The sequence below is a fragment of the Sinocyclocheilus grahami genome, unplaced genomic scaffold, assembly GCF_001515645.1.
Source record: "Sinocyclocheilus grahami isolate Dianchi unplaced genomic scaffold, SAMN03320097.WGS_v1.1 scaffold1934.1, whole genome shotgun sequence".
NCBI lineage: Eukaryota > Metazoa > Chordata > Actinopteri > Cypriniformes > Cyprinidae > Sinocyclocheilus > Sinocyclocheilus grahami.
In genome coordinates this window covers 102272-115281 of record NW_015507113.1, presented here as the reverse complement: position 1 = coordinate 115281, position 13010 = coordinate 102272, and the positions used below count along the sequence as shown (strand labels likewise).

At 36.9% G+C, this 13010-nt stretch overlaps 1 pseudogene; it reads right to left on the bottom strand.

Annotated features, from left to right (window-relative positions):
- LOC107573406 (cilia- and flagella-associated protein 58-like) overlaps window positions 1–4067 on the bottom strand; it is a 32019-nt pseudogene extending 27952 nt beyond the window's left edge.
- Between the last annotated feature and the right edge of the window lie 8943 nt (window positions 4068–13010).

Here is a 13010-nt window from a genome sequence, read left to right as displayed (position 1 = left end):
TTTTGCCTGCAACTCCTTTGCATGTGAAGCTTCAACCATTTTCCAGGCCTTGTCAATTTCCTGATCAACAGTAAAATAAACAGATAATTTGCTAAGGCAAACGATGTGGAAAAAGCTCGAAACTAAGTCTAATGTTCTACCATATATGTGGACATCATGCAGAGGTCATCATGTTTATTTTTGAAGACACAAATGAGCACAACGTCCATTTTAGAGTGCAGTCATTTCAGGCTAATGTACCATTTTAAGGGAGGTGATTGTGGCTTAAGCTAGTTTCATGGCTGTGGATATTTTGATGGTGTTGGACACTATCTCTGCGTTCAGCTCCCTGCATTTGGACATCAGTCTCTTTTCATTCTCGTGGGACTTCCGCAGAGCTTTGGCGATCTTCTCATATTCCACATGAAACTTCTCTAATTTTTCGTCTCCTGATAACTCATTTAAAACCTCCTCGATGTCCTTTTCCATGGATTCAAATGTGCTGTCCTCAGTCTGAAAATCAGAAAATGTAAACAGTAAGTGATATTAAAAGATGCTGTCTGATAACCTAGGACCTATGCTGACAATGTAAATGTTGAAGAGAGTCTGAAAGAGTTGAAGAGAGTCTGAGACTGGCAGATTTGTAACAGTTTGCAAGTCTGCAGTAGCACTGCTGATGACATACTGAAATATATGATCAAACACAAAGAACAAAGAGGCGGCAGCAGGTGCTGGTTTTAATACAGCTGTTGGAGAGTTTACAGGCTTCGTGGAGAAACCATCACAGAAACAAAAATGAAAGGAATCATACACTGAAGCGTTGCCTAATCCATCTAAATATACAGTTTATTGATTGTGGTCAATCATTCTTTCAAATCATTACTTCAAATCTTTTAGCAATTAAAAGATTTACAAAAGATTGATGGGGTGTTTTTTTTTTTTGGCAGAAAAAGACATAATTGTAGAAGTAGAAGAACTGTTACTGGAACTGACTAAGCCTGATAATTCGTTTTCAATTTGCAATTTCTGCTGTAAAATAAATAAATAAATGGTTTTATGCTTGTGTTATTAAAAGGGTATAGCAAATAATGAATACAGTTAAAGCTGGACACTTTCTGAAAATTTTCCAATGTGTTGTTTTAAAAAGCATTACAAATATGTGTCCCACTTTATATGTGTTCACAAAGCATAAGCCAAGTTGTTAATGTTTACAACAATGTTGACAATCGTACAAAAAGTTACTTTAAAAAAAATCACCTTTTCAAAATTGAAAAGACTCATAAAACGAGTGTCCATAAAACTGACACAGTAAAGGTTTTTGTATTTTTATTTGCATTTTATCGTATAGCCTATAAAATATAATTATATAATTGTATATTTCAGCTATTTTCATCTAGCATAGATGGTAGACCTTTAAAAATGTTACAGTACTTTTCACTTTACTGTAACAACTCAAAACACTGAAATGCTTCAGTGTAATGCAATAAATATTAAACATATTTCACTGGGACCACAGCAAAAATGAGTGTTTGAGATGCTAATAACTAACTTACATATTAGCATCTCAAACGCTAAATTTTAGCTGTGTCTTATTCTAAGATCTAGTATGTCTCCCCACAGTTCGGCAAAAGTTGCAGATGAACATTCCTCCATTGAGGTCGTTTGTCGGTCCTCTCTAAAACTCAGCAAAATGTTGTTGTTTTGTATTTAATGAACTGTAACATACATAATATCCCTGTTTTGCTTCAACGACACAGTTTTTGGTCACCAGGGAATCAGGGATACGCATCCTCGTTACCTGGCAACCGAGAACAGCTAAGCACTTTGATTGTAACGGGACATGGCGCTCCTAAATATTGTGGAGAGAATATTATACAGAGAGAAGACACTTGACATTAAGAATAATGAGTAAATAATGTGCAAGTTTCATCAAAGTTGTTTGTGCATGCACCCTGCTTTGTTTGTGTGTTGTTCTTTACACTAGGTGGCAGCTTTACACAGTGTAATAAAGAGCAGTGAAAAATATTTATTAACTGTCAGCATAACCTAAATCCTTTAAACATATGTATAACATAGGATGAGTTCAGCAAATGTGGGACAAATTAGTATTATGACCAATTGCCTTTTAAAAATTGTCACTTGTCATTCATAATTGCATAAGGACACTGTCCTTCTGGAAATGTTTTAATTCATCTGACATTATAATAGTGGATCATTAAACGTCAACGTCTAACAGAATAGAAATCACCTCCTTCATTTCTTTTTTTTTTACAATTAATATTGAATAAGGTGTGTATTTTGTTTCTAGTAAGGATATGGTGTAACTACTGGCTGTAAGGTAATGGTGGACACGTTTTAAAACTGTTCTGATGGATTGTGGTCATTAGTCATCAAACTTTTATGAGTTATATATGAACCGTGTCATTTAACAGTTGGAGCCTTGACATTTACTGAGCTGTTTCTGCATTGTTTTAAGTGCACTTTGCTGGACATTTATGGTAATTAGGTGATCTTGGGCTGGTAGACCACTTTAGACCAGTAACAAACCATATATTGTACTACATTCCAAAAACCGGCATAACCAGCTTAAGGTGATATAGTATTGATTTTTTTTTTAATTATCATAGACCTATGCATACTTGATTGATTGATTAATTGGTTGGTTGGTTGATTGATTGTATAATTCTACACACACACAAAAAATCAAACACTGTGCCTGTGTTCATTTCTAATTTTTCCCACACAAAACTGAGAGGATAAAACTTTATCAGTGCTCAATCACAAACCAGTGACATTTATGGCATTTGATTATGCTCTCTGTATGACACTCAGAGACACTATTCAGGCTCAGATTCAGGCCCTCTCTGCCAGTCATCCCAAATCTGCAGCACATTTACTCAGGTAAGCAACCTGCTGATTACATAATATGGCAATGTTATTATTAATCATTTTATAATTACCCTCCACTGTCCCTAGCCATGCTGAATGATGTCAGATGACGCAATGAGAGGTGTGGAAGTTCCTAAAAACCTGTTGAGTCACTTAGATTGTGTCTAGCCTAAATGTGTTAGCATTTTCTAAAATAGTCCAGTCGCTGGCCTTATATGGAAGAATTTTAAATATTATATAAATTTGATTCAGATAGCTTTGTGACATGACTGTAAGTAATAAAACATTACCAAAGCTTGGAATAGATGCTAAATAAATAAGTGAATTAACTATACATTATTATTGATGATTTGTTTCTAATTGTAGACATATTCCATATTGACGTTCATTCATCAATACCTGAAATAGTATATAAAAAGAACACTGAAATGCGTTTTGAGTGACTATTACGACGTGTTTTGGCTGTTCCCTTCTGGATCTCCCTTGTATGTTATGTTCGTATTTTCCTGAAGTAGCGTAATGTTGAGTCACTGGCTGACGCCAATGAGTGACACATTGTCATCAGTTCGTGCGTCGGCACCTGAGCTGAAGAAGTCTGATCTTGCCGCAAATAGTGTTCATATACAGACATTTTGGCTTCCCCGTTTAAACGAAAGCATCCAGTAGTAGCCAAATTGTATAGGTGAGTGGATTATATACTTATGAGGAATCATCATGCTGATGGTTGGGGCAGTATATTTAATCTAATCTAAAGTAGAAGCAGGCGCGACAGATGCGCGTTAAATCCCCGATGAAGGCGTGCGTCAAAAACTCACCAAAGCAGGATAACAAAACAAATATCCGAGGGAAGAAAAGTTAGCAAATCAAATTATTGTAGCTGACCTACTTAAATTATCCGGTTTATTCCGATTTCGTTCATTGCAAACCTCCCTCAGTGCCTTTTTTGTGCGTTTTCCCAAAGCGCAAACGCGCGTCTTACCACCTGCAGCTTGGGCGCGTTTGGGCAGCTGATGCTTTTCAATGACAGTTCATCGAGCAGAGAAAAACTTGTGGATCTGTAGTCGGTTCACACCCAACTTGTCACGGACATAATAGCAACAACAGATCAAGAGAGGCACGATAAGGGTGCGTTATAGTGCCTGGCGCTCGAAGTGCAACATCTGGAGATCAGCAGCAGCAGCAGCAGCACCAGCAGTCATGGGCAACAGTGTGTCCGGAATCAGAGCACTGCACAGGGGACAGCAGAACAGATTTCAAAGACTTGCAAACTCACATAAAGGTTAGTAGTTTATTTGATTTGATTTGATTCTAGTCTTTCTGTAGTACAGTAGAGCATGGCGCTCGCAACGGAAAGGTCGTGAGTTCGATTCCCGGGAATGCGAGAAAATAAATCACTGGAAGAAAAAAAAAGAGTGTCAAATGCATAAATATAGTATATTGCATATTTATTTATTTGGACATAATTTGGAATATGGTTTTTAGCTGGTCCGGGTAAGCTGTATTGGCTAACTCTTATCATCTTTATGGTCTACTAGGGCAAGATAACATGTTCCAAAACAAGTAACCAGCTCAAGATGTTTTAGGAGAGAAGATACTTTCTTTTTTCTATTTATTCTAAAGTTAAACGTTCTGCACCAGAGAGTAATTTGTTCTTGATAGGCCAAAGGTTCTTACACTTGTGCCACATTCATCAGCTTCTTAAGCGTTGAAAGCAAATAGTGAAACTTTACTTTGTCCATGTTACTCATCACATACCCAATACTGTGATTAATTATTACAGCCATAATAATAACTATGCGCAATTATGAGCAGCTCTGCAAACAATTAAACCCTCAGGACATCATGTTCAATAATATTACTCAGTATTTACTACTACGGTATTTATGTAAATACCAAGCGGTAACCTCCCGGTCTCTCGCTTGAAGCCAACACGGAAGTGACTAAAACTGCAATTCATCGACTGACCGCTAGAGGCTGGCTCCAAAAGGGAGTCAGTCCCATAGATAAAAAAATTAATAATTTTCCAAACCTAACTAAATAACTGGAGGCAGAGTTATTTTTAACTCCATGTAGTTCACAAACCTCTGAAATCGGTTGATAAATGTAAACGTTAGGCCTTAAAGGGGTCATATGATGCGATTTCAATTTTTCCTTTCTCTTTGGAGTGTTACAAGCTCTTGGTGCCTAAAGAAGATTTGTAAAGTTGCAAAGACTAAAGTCTCAAATCCAAAGAGATATTCTTTATAAAAGTTCAGAGTCAGCCACACCTACCTAAAACGGCTCGTTCTAACACGCCCCCACATATCTACCTCACTATGTGGGAAGATTTGCATAACGCCGCCCAAATGTTCACGCAAAGAAAGAAGGCGTAACTTTTAGTCTTGCTGTAGTATTGTTGACGCTGCAGCAATGTCCTGAAGACGCTGTGTGTTTCGTTTGGTCTTCCAAAAGAGGACGATATCCGCTTCGTCATGCCTAGAGCTGATCCGTGCTGGTCGCTGAGGGAATACATCAGCTTTCACCGTGGACGAAGCGGAATCCAGCCCGGAGTCCGTCACATGTGGTTGCCGCTCATTCGTCGGCTCTCGACCCCGCTGCCTCAGCTCACTCTATCCCGGCCTCAGCGCACGCTAAGTAATGTTTTTATCTCGTCGCTCCGGCCGGACACGGCATCAACAGTATGGTGAGGGGCGTAACATTTCCGTCTCACGCTTGAGGTATTCGGCCAATCACAATGCATTAGATAGCTGGCCAATCAGAACACACCTCGCTTTTGAAGACCGATGAGCTTTATAAAAATTGACGTGTATCAAAAAGGCGGGGCATAGAGGAGAACGATAATGTACAGTATGTGGAAAATAATGTGTTTTTTTAACTTTAAACTGCATAAACACATTTCATTACACCAAACATCCAAAATAATGTTATTTTTAGCAGCATCATATGACCCCTTTAAGTTTATAGCGCTCCCCGGAAATAAAGATCGAGCTCTTCTATTGGTTGTATTCAGCGTCAATAATGGGTGAGAAGCAGTGCATGCTTGCGATTGGGTAACATAAAATCGCTTCGATGTTGTGGGCGGGTTCAAACGACTGTCGCAAGCATAGACATAATAAATACCTAGACGCCTCATTGGCCGCTTTGAGCCATTGCTGCGATACGTCAACGCAACTCACACTTGTCTCAGCTGTTGATTTGATAGATTTTTTTCGGTTTACAATTCTGATGTTAATGTAGTATAACTGTGACATATACATGTTTAGTAATTTGAATGTACATTAAATGAAATTAAGTTGTTTCATTGCTTTCTGTCTTCAACCCCAACATTTTAGCTTTTCTTGTGCTTCAGGTCAGAACACAGCTCATTCCCTTTGAAATACTGGAAGAAAATCAAAATAATACATCTTTAAGCACTAATAATTTACCATCATTGAGAAAATTGAATAAAACCAGCGAATACAAATCAAAAAGTTACACTCTTGGTAGTCTGCTTTTTATTTTGATAGCACTCTATACAGATAAACTCCACAGCAAACAATAACAAATGCAACTGATAATCCTTTATGGATCCAGTAAAACTTGCAGTTACAGTGGTAAAATATTATGCACTGATACAGCGCACAGTAAAAGTGATATGTAATATTAGATAATAATATATATAATAGATTTATAATAGCATAAATTATATGTATAATACCATAATAAATAAATGAATAACAATAGATGATTAATAGCAAGTAGAATATGTAATATCAAGGGTAGAATAATACAGAGACAATAATGAAGAATAAATTTATAGTAAATTATAAAGTAAAATAAATAATCATGAAATGTAGTTTTATAATAGTATTGTGTAATAATTATTAAACATAGTAAGACACAACTAATGACATGACATGGGGAAACGTTAGTGAAATTAAAGAGAGATGTCAACGTGCTCACTGTTCATATTGTGCTCATAGCACAATTTACTTTATGATATAAACTACAATATAAAGTGAAAACTTAAGAATTCATTTAAACTGTGATTTTATATAAAGTCTCAGCTTTCACAGCTTACTAGCGATATCGCTAGCTATAGTCTGACACTGGTGGCTAATTAAGCTGTCAACATAAAGCTAAAAATGACCAAAAAATATACAGAAACAACTGTTCAGTCTTACCTGTGAAAGACAATACCCCGAGATCTGTTTTTATTATTGTGCGACGGTTTGTAGAGGCCCAAGCTGCCGACGAGTCAAGTATGTTTTCACCTGTCCTGATATGAGAGTTGCCTTCAACAATATGGCGGCGAAGTTGACGTGCGGTCGAGCGACCATTGAGGCGTCTAGGTATTTATTATGTCTATGTTCAAAAATGTTCTTCTGAACTGTACGAATGACATCACGGACACTACATCCATGTTTTTTTTACAGTCTATGGTAAATACACACTGTACTATGTGTATGATCATTGTAGTGTATAGTGTGACCCAAGTTATAAAAAGACCAATTCAAAAGTCCAAGCTACCACAGTGACCCAATTTCGCTGTCTGTGCCGGAAGTTCAACTAGGTCCGGTTCCTAATCCTGACAGTCTGGCATTGTCTTGTCAAAGTGCTCACTGTACATATTGTGCTCATAGCACAATTTACTTTATGATATAAACTACAATATAAAGTGAAAACTTAAGAATTCATTTAAACTGTGATTTTATATAAAGTCTCAGCTTTCACAGCTTACTAGCGATATCGCTAGCTATAGTCTGACACTGGTGGCTAATTAAGCTGTCAACATAAAGCTAAAAATGACCAAAAAATATACAGAAACAACTGTTCAGTCTTACCTGTGAAAGACAATACCCCGAGATCTGTTTTTATTATTGTGCGACGGTTTGTAGAGGCCCAAGCTGCCGACGAGTCAAGTATGTTTTCACCTGTCCTGATATGAGAGTTGCCTTCAACAATATGGCGGCGAAGTTGACGTGCGGTCGAGCGACCATTGAGGCGTCTAGGTATTTATTATGTCTATGTTCAAAAATGTTCTTCTGAACTGTACGAATGACATCACGGACACTACATCCATGTTTTTTTTACAGTCTATGGTAAATACACACTGTACTATGTGTATGATCATTGTAGTGTATAGTGTGACCCAAGTTATAAAAAGACCAATTCAAAAGTCCAAGCTACCACAGTGACCCAATTTCGCTGTCTGTGCCGGAAGTTCAACTAGGTCCGGTTCACCTGGTTAAAAGTTTAATGGTCTCACTTTCCCTGACCGAGTATCCTTCAGAAACATTATTTTATGTAAGCCTCTCCTGAACTCCTCTCCAACTCCTAGTGGTGCTGCATAGGAGGTTTGCGGCGATGGAGGTAATTTTTGTAGCGGATCAGCTCATGGGGAAATATGAATAATTAACCATAACTAGTTATAATTAACTATTCATATTTTAGATCCACTGTAGATATTTAGCTGACCACTCAGGGTCAACCGTCTTGTCAATTCTAAGAACGTTAATTTCCTGGTTAAAGGAAATAACTTTCTTACTGTACAATTCTATAAGTTTGTAACATAAATCTGCATGATTATTGACTCCGGTTATGAGTAAACAATGAACACATCAAGTGTGATACAAGTAAGGTTTTATTAACTACATAAACACTTAAACTAGTCCAACATACTACATAAACACATTAAGCCAGTCTAACATACACATACACACACACACACACACAAACAGTTGGTATAGGAAAGGGTTAAAGTTTAGCACTAAAGAAAGAGACATAAGGAATGACATTTATGGAACCATTTTGCATATTCAGCAGATCTAAAACCTGAGGGAAAACGTCAGATTCTTAGTTCAAACAAACCTTGTAAAAAGGTGTAACTGATACTTAATGCATCAATTAAATCGACTAAGTTTGATACTTGCGTATGTCTGAAAAAGATTCCTGATGCAATCTTAAGGCCCCAAGATCTTGCTGAAGTTGGTTGATGAAAAAGAGCTAGTTTGAGTCAGAATCACTTGATGAATGAAAAGGACTAGGCCGGAGCCTGGCACGAGCTTTGGTATCCTGGAGCGTTTCTCACATCTTCATCTTAGCATCTCACTGAACCACCGAACAGGGCGGGTCACATGGAGTGTGGCCTTTTAAAGCCTGCAGAGATTCACGCCTCTCAAGATGGGTTCGTCCAATGAGGAAGGCTGAAATCCCAAGCGGGAGGTTGGAAATACTGAGGATTTTTATGAGTCTTTGTCTGTAAGCATGGTATTTTGCATATGTAATTCGCTGGAGTGTTGAGGCACAAATTAGTACCGATTCTTAGAACATCAATATGTTGCATAGGTATCAGCATATAATATACACACTTGTTTCGATCATAAGAAGGCGAATTCATAGATACTAGACATGAAATAGTTACTTATATGAATGTGTGGTTTATCGTAAGCACGGATAAAAATAGTCTATAATACAACAGATTAAATACAACACAGCAATAATATACACACTGGCCTGAAGAAAATGGGTGTTCATTCAAAGAAGGTTTTCCTATGAATTAATTAGTAGAAAAGTCCATTTCTCCTGTGCATTTGTGTCCCTTTGTTTCTGGAGAAAGCAGAATGAGAGCCGGCTCGCATTCCACAAGGTTGTAAATGTATCGGGTTACCATGAAACCAGGGTCTTGTTCGGCGTCCTGGGGTGTTACAAAGTATTTGTGAAATCTAGCTAACAAAATATATATTGTGTGTTGGAGTGGTCCAGACGCTACATTTTTGAGATTCTGTTCTGTTTCAAAGCTCTTCTGATTCATGCATAACAGAGCATCTGATTATGAAGATTATGCCAGTGCGGATATAATTGCGCCCCTCATTAGCAAAAAAAAAAAAAAGCCATTCTATTCAAATAAAGATGTGCTAAAGGGGGCTTTAATTATCTGTGGCGTCGACAAGGCACTCCAGCGCATTTATCGTGGGCACCGAAGGGCCAGCAACACCAATCAAAGGGTAACACAAATGATTTGTAAATGTAATGATTTGTAATTGATATAAAACAGAGCATGAGAGCACTCTTCTAATGACTTTCCTTTCTTCATCATTACAGGAAAGCACAAAGAAAATGTTTTTCCAGAGGTTATTTGCACACAGATTATGCTAGACTTGCTACACTTTTTAGGTATTTATCAGGAAACACACACGTTATTACGTAAACTGATCAAGTAATAGCAAGGCCATTTCCTGATAAATTTCCTGATTGCATGCGTGTGCTCTTGTGGTGAACTGAAACGAGAGGCAGAAGGGACAGTGGAACCCATTATCCTGTCAGACGAGATCTCCTTGAAAACAGGGGATAGCATGTAAACCATTACCATGGCAATTGTCCCTCAGCGTTATAAGCGGAAGGTTAGGTTCGTATACATGTTTATGTGTATCTTCATGCTACTTGTTTTGCATCAGAAATGCAGCATGCCAGATTATAGGTTAGAACCCTATTGTTACTTTGAAAAGAAGCCTGCGATGCTTAATTTTGTACTGTAATGACATTGAACTGTCCCCAAATCCTTCTTATTCCAGCCCATTGAAGTCAAATTCAACTTAAATAACCAATTTCCTTTTCTCTAAAGGAGAGATATCACATTTCAAGCCTGTTTGTTTCTCGTCATAAATGATCTGGATAAAATGTTTCATTTCCATAGCAATTGGCCCCACTGACACCAGAGACATCAAGACTCTATTTCTGGCCAAATGACTCACCGCAACATGTTGCGCTCAATATGAATTTAATGTAAATGTGTGTCTGCATATGAAGTCTGCAGAAGCACACAACAGTGAGATATGAGATGATTCATGGCTTTTACGAAGGGAGGGGATGTGAGAACAGGAGCACAGTAACCAGTCCAGCAAATGTGAGCCTTGAGGGACAAGGGAAGATTTGTGTTTTTGTGTGATGTGTATGCAGCATGTGTTGATGTCTCTGTGCTCATGGATGCATGTTTTTGTCTATTCGTGATTATATATACTTGTTTATTTTGTTGTGTGGGTGGGATCCATCTTCACTGTGAACATTGGTTCAATTCGGAACAGCATACTAGCATTTATGCCATACAGAGTAATAGCTGAAATAGTAAGAGTATTGCATTGTTCCAAATGTAGCCATTTTTGGGGGGCTACCTAAAATGTGATTAATGTGTTACTATCTAAATAAAGTGGGTTTGAGTCGGAAATGTAATTTAATACTGAATCAACTGCACTAGGTTACAACTACAAATATACATTTTAGGGGTCAAAACAGAGAGGAAAAGATACTTAACTCTATAAAGTCTGGCATATTAAATAATAATACAAAAAAATTGAATTTCCTGAAATGGAAGAGTATCATATTTGATACATCAAGCTTTTATGGTTCATTTATTTAAAAAAACAAAAATCGCCTACTTCAACTTAAAAACTTAAGTTCAGCTGCCTTAAATTTATAAGTATAATCAAATTGGCTGTACAAGTAATTTCAACTTAAATTATATTAAACTGGCTTAAAAACAAAAATGAATCATATTACTTAAACAATGAAGTTGAAGTTGGTTAAATTAATGACAAAGTAATGGAGGGAGGAAAAAACATGTTGCCATGAATATGGAGCTTGTACCATAGGAGAGGCCCAAAAAGAGCAAAAATATGCAATTTAGTGCAATGGCTGAGATTTATATGGCCAACATATAATGCAATGCAATACAATGATGTTTGAGAAATGTACAAATAAACATGTCTTCAAAAGCCTGATAAATCATATTTGATACTCACATTTTAATATGATTTTGGATCATGTATGGATAATCGTGAAAACCTAAATTGTCCTATCCATTAGCTTATTATAAATCTTCATTGAATCATATTGGAATGCAATTTTTCTGGGAAATATGATTTTTTTTTTTTTTTATGTTTGCTAGGCACAAGAATCAAATAACAATCACATAATTTTGTATGACATGAAATTAATAAGTGACTATGTAAACCTAAATACAGTATTTGCAGATTTTGTGCAAAATAAAAATGCCCTAAATTGGCAAATTTATCTATAATATAACTGACTTATAGTGCCATACTTGGGCTCTGCATGAGCTCATCTTTTTAGCATGTGCACTTAACAGCACAGCACATACAAAATTACAATAACAGTGTAAAATACTCCCATATGGCTTTTTTTTCCCTGGCCAAGATCTGTTTCAAATAAATGTTAAATATTTGTTGTAAATTACACAGCTTAAGGAAATATAAATTTTTCTTTATATTATTTATGTATTTTTTTTTTCTCGTGGTTTTTATATCTGAGCTCAAACTCCACTCATGCTGGCAAAACTCACTCACTTGCATGTTGCATCCATAATCATGTGATTCAAATCAAAGCTTGCAAGGCAGAAAGAGGCCATCAGGGAGATTATGTTACAGATTGCTTTTTTAACATGCTGTACAAGCCCACACACATTTGAATAGAGGACACACACACTCACGCACATAAAGACCCAAACCAACATGACGTTTTCCTTCGGGAACAACAGTTTAGTTCCATTTGAAGTCACTTTTTAACATGGCGAGACAAAAAAAAATAAATCACAGTAATCTGCTGTGAACTGAATGAATAATAATGGCTCACGGCTCATTTCTGACAGCTGCCTGATATGCCTCAGACAAATTAAAAAAGGTCAGACTCACAGAGAGTTGTTAATAGCTCAAAGGCTTTTTGAGGTTTATTAAGCATTGAAAAGGTGCACATACGTAATTGCCTGATATGTGAAATGAACTCCTGTGCAAGACAGTTTAACTGATCTGAAATCTGAAAGCGTGGTTTAATACTGATTATGTCAAACGGATAGTTCTGTCGTCATTTCTCACCCTCACATCATTCCAAACCTGCATGAAGTTCCTTCTTCTGTGGAACATAAAATTAATTATTTTGAAGAATGTTGGGCTCCAAACAACATTGGACCCCATTGACTCTCATTTAATGGACAAAGAAAGAAAGAAAGAAAGAAAGAAAGAAAGAAAGAAAGAAAGAAAGAAAGAAAGAAATGTGAGTGGAAAAGCTACCCATTGCAAAACTTGCTTCCGCGCTGCTAGGGAGATTTTTGGGGGATTTTTTTTTTTCAACTGTATCATCATCTGCCTTGC